The sequence below is a fragment of the Puma concolor genome, chromosome B4 (genome assembly GCF_028749965.1).
Source record: "Puma concolor isolate L17-30 chromosome B4, mPumCon1.1.hap2, whole genome shotgun sequence".
Taxonomy (NCBI): domain Eukaryota; kingdom Metazoa; phylum Chordata; class Mammalia; order Carnivora; family Felidae; genus Puma; species Puma concolor.
The window spans coordinates 87,938,958-87,957,777 of NC_141673.1; the positions used below are offsets into that span (position 1 = coordinate 87,938,958).

The 18,820-nt window shown below is 44.3% G+C and overlaps 3 pseudogenes across 3 annotated transcripts in view; all 3 read left to right on the forward strand.

Annotated features, from left to right (window-relative positions):
* The window catches only part of LOC112867677 (cationic amino acid transporter 3-like), a 42,197-nt pseudogene extending 30,915 nt beyond the window's left edge, over window positions 1-11,282 (forward strand). The window contains exon 5 of the transcript XR_015253754.1: window positions 11,179-11,282. The product of XR_015253754.1 is annotated as a cationic amino acid transporter 3-like (transcript). The remainder of the gene's footprint in view (window positions 1-11,178) is intronic.
* LOC147579274 (cationic amino acid transporter 3 pseudogene) overlaps window positions 11,220-18,820 on the forward strand; it is a 41,777-nt pseudogene continuing 34,176 nt past the window's right edge. The window contains exons 1-2 of the transcript XR_015253745.1: window positions 11,220-11,282; window positions 16,398-16,473. The product of XR_015253745.1 is annotated as a cationic amino acid transporter 3 pseudogene (transcript). The remainder of the gene's footprint in view (window positions 11,283-16,397; window positions 16,474-18,820) is intronic.
* Window positions 11,233-18,820, forward strand: part of LOC147579275 (cationic amino acid transporter 3 pseudogene) — an 83,199-nt pseudogene continuing 75,611 nt past the window's right edge. Inside the window, exons 1-2 of the transcript XR_015253743.1 lie at window positions 11,233-11,282; window positions 16,398-16,473. The product of XR_015253743.1 is annotated as a cationic amino acid transporter 3 pseudogene (transcript). The remainder of the gene's footprint in view (window positions 11,283-16,397; window positions 16,474-18,820) is intronic.

The window sequence follows — 18,820 nt, forward strand, 5'->3', positions numbered from 1 at the left end:
AGTAGGAAATCTGATTGCCTACTGAGGCAGAATTGTGTAGGTGTGCATGTGTGCATGTTGGGAAATGTGTGTTAGGGAGGCAGAAGTATGGAGGAAGCTGTGACTGCCCGAGAGAGGGTCAGGGAACTTGGGCTGAAATGACCTGGAGAGCTACCTCTCCAAGGGTGGGATGTGATGGCGTGGCAGTGGTGCTGGACATTTGGGGGCAGCAATGCAAAATGTGCCATGGTTGAAGCTTCACAGTGACCCTGGCCTGGGTGGACAAGTAGGCTGACTCTGTGCCCTGAGGTGACTTCATATGCTGTGAGGATGACTGAGCCTGGACTGCATAGGCTAGTGATCCATGGCTGGTGGGGAGACAGCTGCCAGGGCCTAGACAGGTGGGGAAGAGGCCCGTGGGGTCAGGAGACCAAAAGAGGGACAGGGAGACAGGGATAGGTGTGGGGAAGGTAATGGGAAGACTGAAGGGTTTGGCAACGTTAACTTGACTATCCCCTTCACCCACCGTTTCCATGGCTTGAATTCTATGTTTTAAAGCTCACAGATCTTTGATCAATGATCTGGTTTGGACTTTCATCTTCAGAGGGTAGGGTGTGACTTCCCCACTTCCCAGATAAGGCCTAAACTTGACAATGCTCTCCTGGTCAGAACATGCTGAGAAGGGCCCCAGGAGGCAGGTCTTTTGCCCTCTGGGGAGTAACTTCTCCCTCACACAACAGGCCCCAAGCCTGGCTGCTTCCCAGGGCAGAACCTGCAGGAGGGGGCACCACAGTGCAGTCATTTGATTCTTTGCTCCTCCCTTACCAGCTCTGTGACTTGAGTCAAGTTACTTAACCTCTCTGTGTCTTAGTTTCATCATCTATAAAATAGTAGCACTGATACCTGCTCTGTAGCTTGTTATAGAGGACGATTTTTTTTTGCATAAATGAAATTTATTCAAAAGAACTGTGTACAGTTGTAGTGATTTCTAGGATCGGATTCAGTGTGCTTCATAAAAGATGTGTGTCCATGGGGGAGAGATGGATAAAGGGTAGGAGCTGGAGAAGAAATATAAGTATGCAGTTCATGATTTAATTACATGGAAGCCCTGAACATCCCGAACTTTATCAAACTTCTTTATCAAGCTAAGCATCCATGTGAGTGGGATGGACCTGCTGGGTTTTCTCCCTGGTCAACTCTGCAGGACTTTTCTAGAAGGTTCCCTCTCTACCTTCCCTCCTGCTGCTTAGGAGACTCATTGGGCTTTAGCTATAACCAGACTTCTGGTCTCTGGGACCTTCAAATGTGGCTGGCAGGGAACAAGACTGAGAGAACAACTCCCCTTTAGATTGCTTGAGTTAAGGTTCTTAGGGTCTCCCCTGGCCCTGAGAGGAGCTGGGGGAGCTAGTCTTTGCAGAGCCCCAGGAAAGTCTGGGAAAAATACTGTCTTCACATACTTAGCTGGTTGCTTCTTTACTGTTCCCTGAAAACCTAGATTCAAGCATGTACACTGGCCTCAGTGTCTCTATTTCTTTAAAAAATTTTTTTTAATGTTTATTTATTTTGGAGAGAGACAGACACAGAGTATGAACAGGGGAGGGGAAGAGAGAAAGGGAGACAGAATCCAGAGCAGCCTCCAGGCTCGGAGCAAGCTGTCAGCACAGAGCCTGACTCGGGGCTCAAACTCACAAACTGCAAGATCATGACCTGAGCCGAAGTTGGATGCTTAACCAACTGAACCACCCAGGTGCCCCTCAGTGTCTCTATTTCTGCCTTGTTTCTTCTTCTGGGAATTTCATATGTATATTTCTGGAGGCCCTATAGTGAAGAGCTGCTTGGAGGCTTCATTGTGACTGAAAAGAAGGTGTCTGCATGCTTGATCCCAAATTAATGGACAATCACTAGTATGTTATTTTGCTTATTCTTTGCATGTTGCTTGTTTAGCTCTCAATGCAGACATAGTCCCTGTCCTTACCCTCTCCTCCCTCTTCTCCATGTGATCCCTAACCAGTTGGTCCCCAGCACTTTCCCCAGAGCTTATCAGCTTCCCTTGCCCACCAGCCTCTGTTTCTGCTTCTCCTTGGCCTCAAATCCCCTTTCCTCTGGTTATGATTGGCTGCATTAACTCTGAAATATGTAGGCCTGAGCTCAGGTGTCTTTTGAATGCAGGATTTTGGGAGAAAGGGGAGGAGAGGCAGTATTCATATCCATGTAGGGTCTCTGGGATCTGGGGTTTGCACTAAGAGAGAGCATGGGGCAGCTATGGCAATAGCTTCACGGAAAGAAGATGTACTTTCTGGGCACATCCACCACCTGGTAGCACCTGAGAGGAGACTGGGCTCAGCAGGGACCAGGTGAGATGGAAGAAGATCTTAAATGTATATCCTTATCCCTGACCTGGAACCCTCTCCTGCTCCACACTTACCTCCTTCTCTCTCTCTTCCTCCCCGCCCCCCACCCTGCTCCCCTGTCTTTACCTCCTTCACCTTCATCTCTGTCAAGCAGATCTGTCTGTCTGTGGGTCTGTTTGTCTCTCTGACTGCAAGTACTTTGTTGTCTCTGATTTTCTGGGACTGAGTCCGCCCTCAGCTCTTCCTTCTGGCTGTCTCCCTCCTTACTTCCCTCCCTCAGTCTCTGAGGGTCTCTTTTCTCATCACATCTTTGTGAGTTTCATCCTGTGTGCCTTTTAATTTCTCCTCACACATCTCCTCCCATATGTCTCCTTTTGCTGCCTCTCCATCCCTGTTCCTTCTCTTGTCCTCCCTTCCATCTCTCTTCCTTGCTTCTCTTATCTCTGTCTCTTCCAGTCTCTTCCCCTGCCTCTGACTCCGCCCCTGCCTCCTCACCTCTTCCCTTCTCCCACCCCTCAAGTTTCAGACACTTCATGTGAAATCACCTGGATGGGCTCCACCTTCCAGGTCTCCACACTCTGTCCCCTCCTCCAGGAGAGACGTATGTCCTCTAACTCTGTATCCTCTGATTCCCCAACCCTCACAGTCTTGGTCACTTATTTTCCTTTCTTCTTCTTTTTTTTTTTAACTTAAAATGTTGTAATAGGCTCTGTACAAAAGGAGGGAGTGAAAGGTGGGGAACATGCAAGGTACACAATAACACAATGACATGGCAGGGCCACAGCTTCTGTCCTGTGGGAGGGGTATGAGAAGAAAGGGCCATGGCTGGAGCTGGGGAGCAAAAGGGATGGGGAGTCTGTAGCTGTATCCCTCTACTTCCAGGAAGGATCTATAGTTCCTGGGTCTTTCCCAGTTTACTCTGTAGCCTACAATTCTGTATCTTGTCCTGCCTCTGGCCCTAGTGCTCCTTCTTTTGCTCCCCCTGACTTGATTTACCCTGATAGTTATTCTAGTATAAGGATGTTTATGTCCTGACCCAAACAACCCCATGTTATGAAGGTACTACCTTTGCATTCCCTGCTTTTGCCCCTTTTCCAGTCTCACATTTTCCTGTCTCTGGGACAGAACCTTGATTCTCCTCCTTCCTCTCTTCCCTCCCCCTGAAAAATATAAGTACTAACTCCCCAGGGAGAGGCAGCACACAGTAGTGGGAGTAGAAGGGGAAGAGTAGGGACCATCAAGGAGAAGGTCACACATCCCTCAAAGGGCAGAGCAGGGGGAAGGTATGGGGAGGAGGGGAGTGAGGACAGTGGTCACTCCTGTCCTCCACCACCCCTGCCTACTGTCCTGGGGACTTCAACACAACTGAGGGGGCAGGTGTGTGTGGGGTCCGGTATGATAGGGAGGAGAGAGGAGCAGGAGAGACAAATAAAAACCTAGGAAAATTCCCCTAAGGAAGATCTCTTTCTCTTTTCCTTCTGGAGTCTCTTTGGTTGGTGGAGGAAGAGAGAGAAGGCTGTGGGAAGAGAGAGGGGAGGAGGAGATGATTCCAAGGGACTTTCCTTCACTTTCCTATCCCTGCCTCCAAATGGTAGCTCACCAGGGCTGGGAAGGAAGTTCTGAGAGCAAGGGCACCCTCTTGGGCTGAGAGGGAGCCCCCAGCTGGGGAGAGGTGTGCCACCACCATCCTCACTGCTGCCCTAGGACAGACCTCACTAGTACCGTGGTTGCATACCTCACAGACATGGTGAGAGTCCTGGCAGTGCAACTTGGGCCAAAATAGAAGCTGAGCTCAACATCTTACCACGCACGACATGGCACCTTCTTCTCCAGTGGCACTGTGTGTGTCCACAGTGGATCCTTTGGGCAAAAGCTGCCTCACGTGGGCCACATGTGAAGGGTCGTCTGTGGAAGGCCCTTGTGGGACATGACTGTTGAGATGATCCTGGGGAAGAAGCTTTCCCACAGTGGAAGAAGCTCTCCCTCCACAAGCTACAGGGCTTGTGCATTCTGCCGTCCTGTCCTGTAGCTTGTGTGCACATGGTAGCTCCTGTGGTCCTTGCACTTGAAGCGCTGTTGGCACTTGGACACGGGTAAGCCTCCTCGTCTGAAGCCACAGCTAGTCTATGCTCAGGTGGGAGACGTCGCAGGGGTCTTGCCAAGCAAATCACAGGCGTGCTTCTCCTGGATGCACTTTCCAGAGGCAGTCCTGGTCACCCTTGGCTCCCGTGGCTCCTGAGGCTCCTGTGGCTTCTCTGCCTCCAGCATCCACATCTCCCCCTCCCCCACCAGCTCTGCTCAGCTAGGGATGCTCAGGAGGCTAGGAGACCATGGGGAGTGATAGGGTTTTGGAATGGTGGGAGTCTAGAGATGATGGCCAAGAAAGATTTTTGAGACATCTTTGGTGCAAAAGAGGTGATATTATTAAAGCACAGGGACAGGACCCCAGGGCAGAAAGAGCTGCCGTGGAAACATGAGGAGAGACTGATTATATACTTGGGAGTTGGGGGAGGTAAAGTCAAGGAAGTTTCCAAAGGAAATTTGATATGCTAAAGAAGACTCACAGGATACTGGAGGCCTAGCTATTGTCAAGCTGAAGTTCCTTTTCCCTTAGCAAAGCATTAACATTAAGACAGTAGGGAGTTCCTGGAGAAATGTTACACTCTGTCTGCCTCAAGTATTTGCCAATGGGCTGCAGGTTATAAGGAAATTTAATTTTATCAGTCATTTTCTTCTGCCTTTGTTTTCCATATCAGTGGGTATCTCCATAGCACCTGAGGTGACCTGGCCCGTCTTGACTCCCATGTGGATGGTCTTGTGCCTTGAGGTCGTACCCATCCAGAACTCCTTGGCACAAGGGCACACATGTAGGGCCCCTTGCTCTTTGTCTCCTCCCAGGCAGGTGTGACCCGGGCTGCAGCAATCATCCAGGTAGGGGCTATGAAAGCAGTGGTTTGGCTGTGGCAATGGTGGTGGCAGAGACAAGACTGTGGCCTGGGTAGTGGGCAGAGATCCTGGTTGGGGCGGTGGGGTTGGAGCCTCTGTGTCCAATATGGAAATGGTTAAACTAGGGCTCAGCAGCAAGGGCAGTAGTGGTGGGGGCAGAATCTTGGGCAACAGCAGGAAGCCAGAGCACATCCACTTGGAGGGGCTTGGCCTGTGGGCTGTGGCCTGGCTGCAGCCCTTGTTGTGCCCTGGAATGGCTCTGGTAGCAGCCCTGAGAGGCAAAGAAAGGGGACTAGAGCTCAGTCCTAAGTTGCAGGGTATTCTGGGCAAGACCCTTTAGTGGGTGGAAGGAGATCATGAGGCCGCCCACCAGGGAAGTCCAGGCCCTACCAGGGAAGCAGGGGTGAGCAGCATGCTAGGGAATACAGGGAACATGTCCTCAGCCACTGAGGGACTCCATGGGGCTCAGTGGGTTCCAGGGGTGCAAGCCCTACAGGGTCTAGGCCCTGGATGCCAACCCTGGCTTGTCAGGCTGGGTCAAAGCATGGCCTTAAGGCCCCCAGGCTGTTTCAGGATCCCTGCTGGCCTATGGGAGGTAGGAAAGGAGGACACCTGGGCCAGGTTTTTCATTACCTGAGCTGGTATTTCCCCAGTCCCCCACCCTCTATCTAGCAGGTAGTGAATAGCACAGGGAGAAAGGGGGAGGATTGTTCCTGGGACCCGATACAAGGATAGATGGACTCTCCCCCTGAACCTGCCTTTCTTTCCCTCAAGCAGATGCACATCTGGGAAAAATCTCAGCTTGAGGCAAGGGAAGAGAGCCTAGGACTGTTGGAACATATGCATAGGAAACCCCCAGATGTCCCTACCCTACAGTTCTGTCCTGACAGCCATCTTTCCAATTCCTGCCTGCCTCCTTTGCCTATAGGAATTTTGGCTCTGTAGTCCTTTCTGGGCCACTCATCCACCACCCAGCATAGCACCTGGAACAAAAGAGGTGCTCAATTAGTGCCCTTGGTCCATGCCTGCTGGAGAAGTGTTAGGGCAGGGTCAATGTGATTTTTAGGTTTTCCTTCTTTAGAGGTTCTTCCTGACATCTGGAGCAATTCTTTCTGCTCAGAGTTCAGTGTTCTGTCTGAGTATAGTTAGTATAGACTCTCCCTATTAAGTTTCTGCCACCACCCTTCTCTTCCCTCCCTCCACCTCCACCCCAGTCTTTAAGGAACCTAATGTAGGGTCTACAGGAATCTCAGCACTATCAAGAGATGGCAGTGATGCCCCTTTTCCTTGACACTGATGGTTTCTTGGGCCCATGAATTGTCCTCAGTCTCTGAGTGGGCCCCACCTTCTGCATCTCTGAGAGGTCTTGCTTCTCTTTGAAGATTAACATTCTGGGAAGGAGGAGGTACCTTCCTTTGGTCACTGTTTCAGGGTCTTGGAAGCTTTATGTGTTGAATGTCTAGAGAATAAAACTCTCTAGGCAGGGACTATATATTTTTTTTACTTCCTCAGCACAATGCTCAATGGGTATTCAGTTAGAATATGCAATGGACATTGAGTGACTATCAGGAAATACCTTGTGGTGAAGCTTTAGTGAGTTCCCTTTTAGTTTTATTTCTGTAGTGAAGGGAAACAGGAATGAGGGGGCAGTGATGGATGATGCTGGTAGAGGAAACTAAAAGGAGATTCTGGAAGAGGTTGTGGGCAGGAGGTGCTTCTATCCTTGATGAAAGGGCAGCTGAGTGGGCTATTTAACTGGATCTGGGACTGGCCTCCAAATCACTACAGGCTGGGCTCCACCTGGCTCCCCATGCTCTTCTGAAAACCAGGACCTCCTCCATACTCAAGACCCTGGAAAGCTTGTTTACTTCTAAGTTCACATCTTGCTGCCACAAAGCCTTCAACAAAATTCCATTTAAGCATTCAGTCCACCTCCTCACCCAGACAGTGCCCTACTAGTCTTCCATTGCCCAGCTCCAGCTTTCCTCCAGGATTCTGCCTAATCCACTTCCTTCACCCTTTCCCACTCTTCCCATAAGCCCTGCTTCCAGACACCTCAGCCTCACGATGGCCCCACCTCCTAAGGGTCCTGCCTTCTAGGGCCCCTTCTTTAAAAAAAAGTTTTTTTAATGTTTATTTATTTTTTAGAGACAGAGCATAGGCAGGGGAGGAACAGAGAGAGAGGGAGACACAGAATCCAAAGCAGGCTGCAGGCTCTGAGCTGTCAGCACAGAGCCTGACGTGGGACTTGAACCCATGAACCATGAGATCATGACCTGAGCTGAAGTTGGACACTTAACTGACTGAGCCACCCAAGTGCCCTTCCCAGGGCCCCTTCTAAGCTCCACTCCAAGTCCTGACTGCTTGGCCAAGCTCCTTCCCTCTCCTGGGTTTGACTTGTACTTCCTTTTCAGGTCTTTCTCCTCTGAGATAGGAAAAGCCCATGGGTAAGTGATTTCTCCTGTTTATAGAGTTGGTCAGAAAACAGAGACAGAGTCAGAGACGATGAAGGCTGGGCTTGGAGTGCTTCTGGCTTTCAAGCCATGTGAGGTTTGAGCAGAAGGTATTTCATGGCGCCAGAGGTCTGTGGATTGGGGCGGGCTGGCCAGAGGCCTTGTGAGTTTCAGAAGGGCAGAGAGGTTTGCTGGGTCAGAGTGGTTTGGAGGCCTACACTCTGTTCTCCTCCAGACCAGAAAGGTTCTCCGCTCTGCTGAGGAAAATATGAATTAGGGGAGGTTATACCTTGGCACTTCTCCCCCAGAGTCCTTCCCAACTCTTTGCCCTGCCCTCCTCCCTGGCCTTTCTTTTCTGCCCTGGTGCAAAATTTGCTTTTTTAATCTTTGTCTTTCCCACAGGCCCCAGCACATCATATGTTTAGACCTATTCTTTGAATGAAGAATCTTCCACCTGGCTCTGCTACCTCCTTCATGTTTTGCCACACTTTCTCATTGGAGATTCTGAAAGACTCTGTATCATATCTTCTTAGGGAGGACATTGGTTTGTGTGGACTTTGCAGAACAGCAGGTCCAGTTTGATAAAGTCCAGTGGTCCACTATAACCATGATGATTTGATGGGCTTCTTGCTCCATGCTCAAAGACCTTGATATCTATATTTATAGCTGCTGAGAGTATCTCCCTGCTTTCCTTTTCTAATTTTAAAAAGCTGTGGTGGGGATTGATTACAGACCAGGAAAAGCTGTATGAGGAAAGATTACCAAGTTCTCCTGGGGTATAGCTGCCCAGTGGTCTTTAAAACACTTCAGGAAATTTTTGTCTGAGGTCCCAAGTATATTTTAAATCAGCCAGTGCTAAATAAACCTTGAAACTTGATGGCTTTGTTCATTCTCTTGGAATCTATCAGTTTTATGTACATGATAGGCATATTCATTGACCAAAAAAGTCTTGGAGGAGAAGCTTGAAATAGGACTGGCTTCCTGGGTCTTCAAGAGGCAGTTTGCTGTTATGGCAAAACTCTTCAACTTATTTTAATTTTAATTTATTAAAACTCTTTGCCACTCTTTAATTTCGAAGGCCCTTGGAGTTTAAATTGTCCTTCCCACTCCCCCACTCCCTACAACAATCTACACAGTGGGCAGTGCCACAACACCAGAAGCCCAGACAACACTTATCCATGCAAGACACCTACTTTATTGATTATGTGTGTCAAATGTGTATTTCTACATTATCTTTCTTGTTCCCTCAAGCAGTTCTGGGGCAACATCTCTCCACTTCCAGTTGATAGGTATTATGTGCTTCCAGAAGACAGATTCATTTTAACTTTAGTTTAAGCAAAATCTTGTGGAAAGGGCAATTTCTTTCACCAAGTATATTCCAAATTGATAAATATGATTTTTGTATTGTATTCTTTTGTTTTATCTTCATCCCTTTTTTCTTTTATTGTCACAGAAAGCACAAAGCAGAGTGGGAATAAGAAAGAACTAGGGACGAGGGACAAAGAGTGTCCTTGAATGTGATGTCAGAGGTTTTTTGTTGTAGATATGCTGCCTGCTCTGGGGTGAGGCAGATGGGTCTTGGTGAAGTCATATCAATCAATATTTGGGTAAGAACTCAGGATTTTGAGTCCTGACACAACTTTCATATGGCTTTGTTGATCTGGTGTCTTTCCTACCACAAAACAAAACAAAACAAAACAAAACAAAACAAAACAAAACAAATGAACTTTCCAAGGGAGATGGTGAGGATGTGGAAGAGATACCTGACTCTGAGAGGAACCAAACACTGGTGAGAGAGGACAGAGAAAATAATCACATGGGAAGACAGAAGGACATATTTAAAGATATGAAGTAAGATAAGCAGATATTTGGCCCTTCCCAAGCCACCTTTTGTGCGGTGTATTATTGAGGCTATATATTGGGAGGAAGTACATGGAAAAAGAAACCATGGATTCTGACCAGTCACAATTGCTTGTCTAAAAATGGAAACAGGTGGGGGTGCCTGGGTGGCTCAGTGGTTAAGTGCCCAACTTTTGATTTCAGCTCAGGTCATGATCTGACAGTATGTGGGTTTGAACCCCTCATTGGACTCTGTGCTGACAGCACAGAGTCTGCTTGGCATTGTGTCTCCTCTCTCTGCCTCTCCCCTGCTGGCTCTCTCTATCACTCTCTCAAAATAAATAAATAAATAAACATTAAATAAAATAAAAATGGAGACAGGATATAGTGTTCGGTGGGACCACCGGATGGATTTCTAGATTCTGCTGAGAAGGAAAGGAAGGATTTGGAGGAAAAAACCAAAGCCGTTTAGCAAGGCTTCTTGAAAATGAGTTTGGATCAGTGCTCATTGTAGAACAAAGCCCATCCTACATTATAATCGTAGTATGGAAACTAAGGTGGACTGCACTTGATCTTAGCCCAAAGGCTGAGAACAGATAAACTAAGGTGGACTGGCAGATGGGTTTCCTTCTGCTGCTTTCTCCTGATGACTTTTATTAGGTGTTCTATGTTGACATGGTTGGGGGTTGAGAAACGGGGAATAGAGATTCACACAGGGAAGTAGAGAAGAAGTTGATTTTCACTGCTGAAATCAGTGTATCACATCACTTTCTTATCTCTTATTGGCACACCCTTCCAGGCTTTTCCCAGCTCTGTTTCCAATTCCTGTTTGGAAAATCTAATTCTGATTCTTCCTGGTGTTCATCTATTTTCTGAAGACCTCTAGAAAAAGAATATGAGGCTTTTCTGATTTCTCAAGTTAATCATCTTGTTTTGATGTGATAGAAATGTTAAGAATTTCCAAAACTGGATTCTGACTGAAACTAAGCTTGTGTCATATCATGAATGAGGAATGTAGCATTTAGTTCTGTCTTCTTTGCAGTTATCCCAGAGGGACTAAGAAAGGCCACCTTGTTCAAAACCATCCTAGAATCATTCTAGATAATATGGAGTCTATACAGCCTCTAGAGAAGCTCTGGCTATTGGATTGTTTACCCACATAATGGTGCAATGATACTTGTGTGGTGTGTGCACATAGCAGGGATCCAATAGGTTTTATGGGAAGGAAGCAAAAATATTTTGTTCCACATATACATAGATTCTGCTCTACATTTGTGTGGATGGATTTTGTCTACATATAGTTGATCTGGCTTGTGTTAGCCTGTATATGAATGTGTTTCATTGATGTGGAATTCAGCCTTTTCCAGGCTGAGATGGGATGTGAGAGGTGCAGTGCTGGGGCTTGTAGGTTAGGTAGGTGAGTTGGATGATGTGGCTGTGTTTCCTCTTGGCCTAATGAGCAGACAGTTTGGGACCTGCCACGCCTTCAAGTTCAAGTCTTGGTTGCACCTAGAAATATTTACTTGCAGAATTCGAGTTTCTAGCCTCACTGAGAGAACATGAAGCAGGTTTTACCCTGAATAGTTTTTTTTGTTTGTTTTTATTTTTAGAAAGGGAGACAAAGGCTTCTTCCAGTACAAAGTAAGACCACAGGTAGGAGGATGCCTGGTAAATGATCCATTTGGTGAGGTTGTTCTCAGAAGACTCCTGGGAGGTAAGTTTGGATATTTGTTTTCTTTAGTATGAGCTGAATTTGGTTACTTCAGATTTCTTTCCAACCATCAGGGAAACTATCTGACCTTTTTTCTCTTTCCCCAGGGGAGAAGTCACACATTTATTACTACTGCAATGGTTTCTCTCTTCTTTCCTATCCTTTTTTTTTTAATGTTTGTTTGCTTGTTTGTTTATTTAAATATAATTTATTGTCAACTTAGCTAACATACAGTATGTACAGTGTGCTTTTGGTTTTGGGGGTAGATTCCCATGATTCATCGCTTACATACAACACCCAGTGCTCATCCCAACAAGTGCCCCCCTCAATGCCTATCACCCATTTTCCTCTCTCTCCTGCCACCCACCCCCTCCCATCAACCCTCAGTTTGTTCTCTGTATTTAGAGTCTCTTATGATTTGCCTTCCTCCCTCTCTGTGGGTAATTATTTTTTTCCCCTGCCCTTCCCCCATGGTCTTCTGTTAAGTTTCTTAAGTTCCACATATGAGTGAAAACATATGATATCTGTCTTTCTCTGACTGACTTATTTCAATTAGCATAATATCCTCCAGTTCCATCCACATGGCCACCAATGGCAGGATTTCATTGTTTCTCACTGCCAAGTAGTATTCAATAGTGTATATAAACCACATCTTCTTTATCCATTCATCAGTTGATGGACATTTAGGCTCCTCCCATTTGGCTATTGTTGAAAGTGCTGCTGTAAACATTGGGGTACATGTGCCCCTATGAATCAGCACTCCTGTATCTTTGGATAAATTCCTAGTAGTGCTACTGCTGGGTCATAGGGTAGTTATATTTTTAATTTTTTGAGGAACTTCCACACTGCTTTCCAGAGTGGGTGCACCAGTTTGCATTCCCACCAACAGTGAGAGAGGGTTCCCATTTCTCCAAATCCTCGCCAGCATCTGTTGTTTCCTGAGTTGTTAATTTTAGCCTCTCTGACTGGTGTGAGGTGGTATCTCATTGTGGTTTTTGTTTGTTTTTCCCTGATGATGAGTAGTGTCGAGTATCTTTTCATGTGTCTGTTGGCCATCTGGATGTCTTCTTTGGAAAAGTATCTATTCATGTCTTCTACCAATTTCTTCACTGAATTATTTGTTTTTTTGGGTGTTGAGTTTGGTAATTCTTTATAGATTTTGGGTATTAACCCTTTATCTAATATGTCACTTGAGAATATCTTTTCCCGTCTCGTTGTTTGCCTTTTAGTTTTGTTGATTGTTTTCTTTGCTGTGCAGAAGCTTTTTATCTTGATGAGGTCCCAATAGCTCATTTTTGCTTTAGTTTCCCTTGCCTTTGGAGACGTGCCAAGCAAGAATTTGCTGTGGCTGAGGTCAAAGAGGTTGTTGCCTGTTTTCTCCTCCAGGATTTTGATGGTTTCCTGTCTCACATTTAGGTCTTTCATCCATTTTGAATTTATTTTTGTGTATGGTGTAAGAAAGTAGTCCAGTTACATTCTTCTGCATGCTGCTGTCCAGTCTCTCAGCACCATTTGCTAAAGAGGCTGTCTTTTCCATTGGATACTCTTTCCTGCTTTGTCAAAGATTAGTTGGCCATACATTTGTGGGTCCAATTCTGGGTTCTCTATTCTATTCCATTGGTCTGTGTGTCTGCTTTTGTGCCAATAACATACTGTCTTGATGATTACAGCTTTGTAGTAGAGGCTAAAGTCTGGGATTGTGATGCCTCCCCCTTTGGTTTTCTTTTACAACATTATTTGGCTATTCAGGGTCTTTTGTGGTTGCATACAAATTTTAGGATTGTTTGTTTTAGCTTTGAGAAGAATGCTGGTGCAATTTTGATTGGGATTGCGTTGAATGTGTAGATTGCTTAGTAGTATTGACATTTTAACAATATTTATTCTTCCAATCCATGAGCATGGAATGTTTTTTCATTTTTTTGTTTCTTCAATTTCCTTCATAAGTTTTCTATAGTTTTCAGCATACATATCTTTTGAATCTTTGGTTAGGTTTATTAGATATTTTATGGTTCTTGGTGCAATTGCAAATGGGATTGATTTCTTGATTTCTCTTTCTGTTGCTTCATAATTGGTGTATAGAAATGCAACCAATTTCCGTACATTGATTGTGTATCCTGTGACTTTGTTGAATTCATGTATCAGTTCTAGCAGCTTTTTGATGGAGTCTTTCAAGTTTTCCATGTTTTTCTTTCCTTTCCTACACATACCAAGACTGAGAATTTATTATTATTATTATTATTGTTATTATTTAGTATCTAGATCTGTACTAATATCTGTAGCAAATTATTACCTGGATTTCTCTAGTTGGGCAAACTGGATTTACTGGTTCAAGGTGTGGTGGAGTTTGTTTTGTGTTTTTGGTGCGGGGGGGGAGGGGTGGTGGTGGCATGGAAGGACAGTTTAAAAGAGGCTCTATTTAAAGATTAAGGTCCAAGCTGAAGATGTAGCTTGAACTGATATTTTCCTGGGAAACAGTTATACACAATGCCAAGAAGGGGTAACCCCCTCCCCATGCAATCTTCTTAGGCTGACCCATGGTGCACAGAAGATACTCACTAGTCTTGCCAACACTGGAAAATGAGGTCCTTACTACTTTCATCTTTCATCAAGTAGGAGGCCATTTGGGATTTTGACATGCCCTTGCTGTAATCACGGGTTCGAGCCCCACATTGGGCTCTGTGCTGACAGCTCAGAGCCTGGAGCCTGCTTCAGATTCTGTGTCTCCCTCTCTCTCTGTTCCTCCCCTGCTCTCACTCTGTCTCTCACTCTCTCAAAAATAAATAAAGATTAAAAAAAAATAAAAAAAATAAAATATGTACAGTATAATCTCGATCTTTTTGTACTTACTTAGGGCTGATTTGTTTCCCAGTATGTGGTCTGTTATGGAGAATGTTCCTTGTGGACTGGAGAAGAATGGTGCTTTAATATGAAATGTTCTGAATATATTGGTTAAGTTCATTTGGTCCAGTGTGCCATTCAAAGCCATTGTTTCCTTGTTGACATTTTGATTAGATGATCTGTCCATTACTGTGAGTGGGGTGTTGAAGTCTCTTACTATTATGGTATTACTATTGATGAGTTTCTTTATGTTTGTGATTGATCTATATATTTGGGTGCTTTCACATTTGGCACATAAATGTTTACCATTGTTAGGTGTTCTTGGTGGATTGACCCCTTGATTATGATATAATGCCCTTCTGCATCTCTTGATACAGTCTTTATTTTAAATTCTAGATTGTCTGATGTAAGTATGGCTACTCAGGCTTTCTTTTATTGACCATTAGCACAACTGATGGTTCTCCATCCCCTTATTTTCAATCTGAAGGTGTCTTTAGTTCTAAAGTGGGTCTCTTGTAAACAGCATATAGATGGATCTTGCTTTCTCATCCATTCTGTTACCCTATGTCTTTTGATTGGAGCATTGAGTCCATTGATGTATAGAGTGAGTACTGAATGATATGAATTTATTGTCATTATCATGCTTGTAGAGTTTGAGTGGCTGACCAGAGAACACCACCAGACACTCAAACTCTACAAGCTTGAGTGTAAGGGGGACTCTCTGAGGGGAGAAAAGATGAGAAAAATATGTCTTTTTTTCCTCATCTTTCCTCTCCTCAGAGAGTCCCCCTTAAAATTTCTTGCAGGACTGGTTTAGTGGTCACAAACTCTTTTAATTTGTATTTGTCTGGGAAACTTTTTATTTCTTCTTCTATTTTGAATGACAGTCTTGCTGGATAAAAAAATTCTTGGCTGCATATTTTTCTGATTGAGCACATTGAATATATCCTGCCACTCCTTTCTGGCCTGCCAAGTTTCTGTGGATAGGTCTGCTGAAAACCTGGTCTGTCTTCCCTTGTATGTTAGGGACTTTTTTCCCTTGCTGGTTTCATGATTCTCTCCTTGCCTGAGTATTTTGTGAATTTGACTATGATAGGCCTTGTTGATGGTCCGTTTTTGTTGAGTCTAACAGGGGTCCTCTGTGCTTCCTGGATTTTGATGTCTGTGTCTTTCCCCAGGTTAGGAAAGTTTTCTGCTATGATTTGGTCCCATAACTCTTCTGCCCCTATTTCTGTCTCTTCCTCTTCTGGGACCCCTATGATTCTGATGTTGTTCCTTTTTAATGAGTCACTGATTTATCTAATTCTTAAATCGTGCTCTTTTGCCTAAATCTCCCTCTTTTTTTCTGCTTCATTATTCTCTATAAATTTGTCCTCTATATCACTGATTCTCTGTTCTGCCTCATCCAATCTTGCCATCACTGGATCCATCTGTGATTGTAGCTCAGTTATAGCATTTTAAATTTCATTCTGGCTATTTTTTACTTCTTTTATCTCCGCAGAAAGGAATTCTAATCTATTTTTGACTCCAGCTAGTGTTCTTATTATTGTGAATCTAAATTCTGGTTCAGACATCTTGCTTGTATCTTTGTTGGTTAAATCCCTGACTCATTTCTTTTTGCTCTCACTTTTGGGGTGAATTCCTTCGTTTTGTCATTTTGAGGGGAGAAAAGGAATTAATGAGGTGGAAAAATTGTAATAAAAAATTAAAATTAAAAAATATTAATATTAAAAATTAAAGATACACACACACACACACACAAATCGAATAGATGATGCTAGATCCTAAGTTTGTTTTGGTCTGGGAGTTGAAAGTGGTTTTACAGATTAGAGAAAAAAAGTGGGAAGGAAGAAAAAAAAAGGAAATCGTTTGAGAATTGAAAAAATGAATACATTGAAGTCGACTAAAAGGAGATGATGGGGGTAAAGTAGAATTTGAAAAAATATACACAAAAGTAAAGAATATAGTAGGAAAAAATTAAATAAAAATATTTTTAATAAAAATTAAAAATAAATATAAATTTTTTTGTTTTTCTGTATTCAAGCAAAAAGAAAAGAAACGACAGAGAAAAAAAGATAAAAAAGAAAGAAAAAAGAAAACAAAGGAAATAACTTGAAAATTTGAAAGAGTGAATACACTGTAGGAGACTAAAATAGAATGAAGGAAGTAGACATTGAAAAAATTTACATAAACACAAAAAAATATAGCCAAAAATTAAATAAAAATATTTTTAATAGAAATTGAAAGTAAAAATGAAGTTTTTCTCTTTCTGCATTATAGAAAAAGAAAAGAAATGAAAAAGAGGAAAAAAGAAAAAGAAAAAAATAAAAAGGAAATTGTTTGAAAATTTGAAAAGGTGAGTACACTGAAGTAGACTAAAATAAAATGATGGAAGTAAAATAGAATTTGAAAAAATTTACACAAAATTAAAAGTATAGTAATAAAAATTAAAGAACAATATTTTTAATAAAAATTGAAAATAAAAATGAATTTTTTCTTTTCCTGTATTCAAGAAAAAGAAGTGTAAAAGAGAAAAAGAAAAAAAAAGAAAGAAAATTGAATACATGAACCTGCTAACAGACTGAAGTAGGATTGAAATTACTCTGTTTTCCCCTAGAAATCAGTCTATGTAGCGCTTTATAGTCCATAAGCTAAGCTGGCAGTGAGACTTGTGTTCTTGTTGAGGGAGGTTGACCCATTTGGGCGGGGCTCAGTGTAACAGCTCCGCTCTCCACTAGATGGCGCTGCTAGCCTACTGGGGTGGATTGTTGCAGTGCTCCTAGGTGCGTAGGTGCATGCGTGGGAGTGGTCAAAATGGCGCCACTCATCTATCCAGTCTGTTCTCCTGGATCAGCAATCGGGTATCCGTCCTCTATCTTCAGCTTTCATCCACTCCCTGCTTTTTCACCCTACGTGACCAGGCCCCAGGCAGTACCTCTCTCCCAAGTTTTGTCTCAGATGCGGCTGTTTTCCCTGGCCCCTTACTTCCGAAGGACTGTGGCTTTGACCCATTCTGCCCCTCTGCGGGAGGGTCTCATGGAGCAGTGACTGAATGAGCAATGGCCGAATGTCAGCTGCCACCCAGGAATGCTTGCTGGACCCTACTGCTGCCGGTGCCCCGAGACTGCGGCCAGGTGCCAGCCCGCCCCAGAAAAATGTCGCGAGATAGTGTAGCAGCACCATTTCAGGGATTATGAAAAATCATCACATACACCTGGCACCAGGCTTCACCCTTAAGGACCTTGTTCCAACATCAGCGAATGTGGCCACCTTCTGGGGTCTGCTGGGACCAGGTGGCTTCAACAGTCTCCACCAAACGTCCTTCCAGCAGTGGAACCGCTTTTCCCCGTGTGGCCCAAGAACCTCCCGGACTCCACTCTATTCCTGGGGATTCGCCTTTCCCACCAGAGCACCACCAGGTATAGAGCTGCGGAGTTGCAGACTTTGCACTCCCCTTGTTTACAGTCTTAATGGAATTTAAACCCTCTCCTTTCTCCTTTCTCCCTTTTTAGTTTAGTCCCTGCAGTTGTTTCCAATTTTCCACTTTCTCTCCAGCTGAGCTTTTGGGGAGGGGTGCTTTTCTCGTATTCTCTGCCCCTCCTCCCCCCAGTCTTTGTCCTCTCTCCGCCCGCAAAAGCAGTTCCCTACCTTCAGCGGCTTCTTGCTCCCCAAATTCCCCTCCTTGCGCCATGTACCTGCTGAATTCTGTGGTTCAGATTGTGCAGATTGTTGTGTTAATCCTCCACTCAGTTTTCTAGGTGTGTAGGATGGTTTAGTGTTGGTCTGGCTATATTTCATGGATGGGAGACACACAAAAAACTTCCATGCTGTTCTGCCATCTTGGCTCCTCCCCCCTGGTGCTTGGCTTCTTATAACCCAAGGCAGCCTGATATTTTTAAACAAGTTTCCTCAAATGCAAACTATTCTTCATCACCCTGTGTTGCTCATACCTGCCACGAATGATGTGTGGTCAAGGTTTCATCAGTTGGCTTTCCCTTACACTTTTCATTTTTCTTGCCTTCCACAAGGAAGGTAGTACCATTTATATCTTTACTTGAGCCAGGTTTATAAAGATTGCTTCACTACAAAGTATGTGTCTCAAAGTCAAGTAGATAGGAATACTGGATTATGTGCTCTTTCAGGTTTCTCTTCTCAGTTTGTGCATTTGTTCAACAATATTTATTGAGCATCTAACTCACAGTCCAAAGGAGACAGGCAGCTGACCTGGAATTCTGATACATTAGGATAAATGGCGCATGGGGTAAGCTAGGTGTTATGAGAGCACACATTAAGGGCAGCATAAGGGTCAGGGGAGGTTCCTGGGGAAGTAACACCTGAGCTGGGAACTGAAAGAGAAGGAAGGGTTAGCTCAGTGAAGGTGCCAAGAGGATATTAGAGACAGGGGAACAAAACATGGTGAGTGTAGAATTTCACAGCTGGAGCAGGAACTGGGCAGTGATGAGACTGGGGGAATCATCACAGGTCAGATGATGAAGGAAGGAAGGACTGTGCAGGAAGTGCAGTGGGAACCACTGAAGGGTTTGAAGCCTGGGGGTAGTTGGGGGACATGTCAATCACATTCATAATGTAGAAAGCTCCATGAGTTAATTAATCCTCCTTATCTATCTCACGTGCTTGTTGGTAAATCATAACATTGGAACTGGTGGGTGGCAAATAAGGAGTATAGACGGAATTGTACAAAG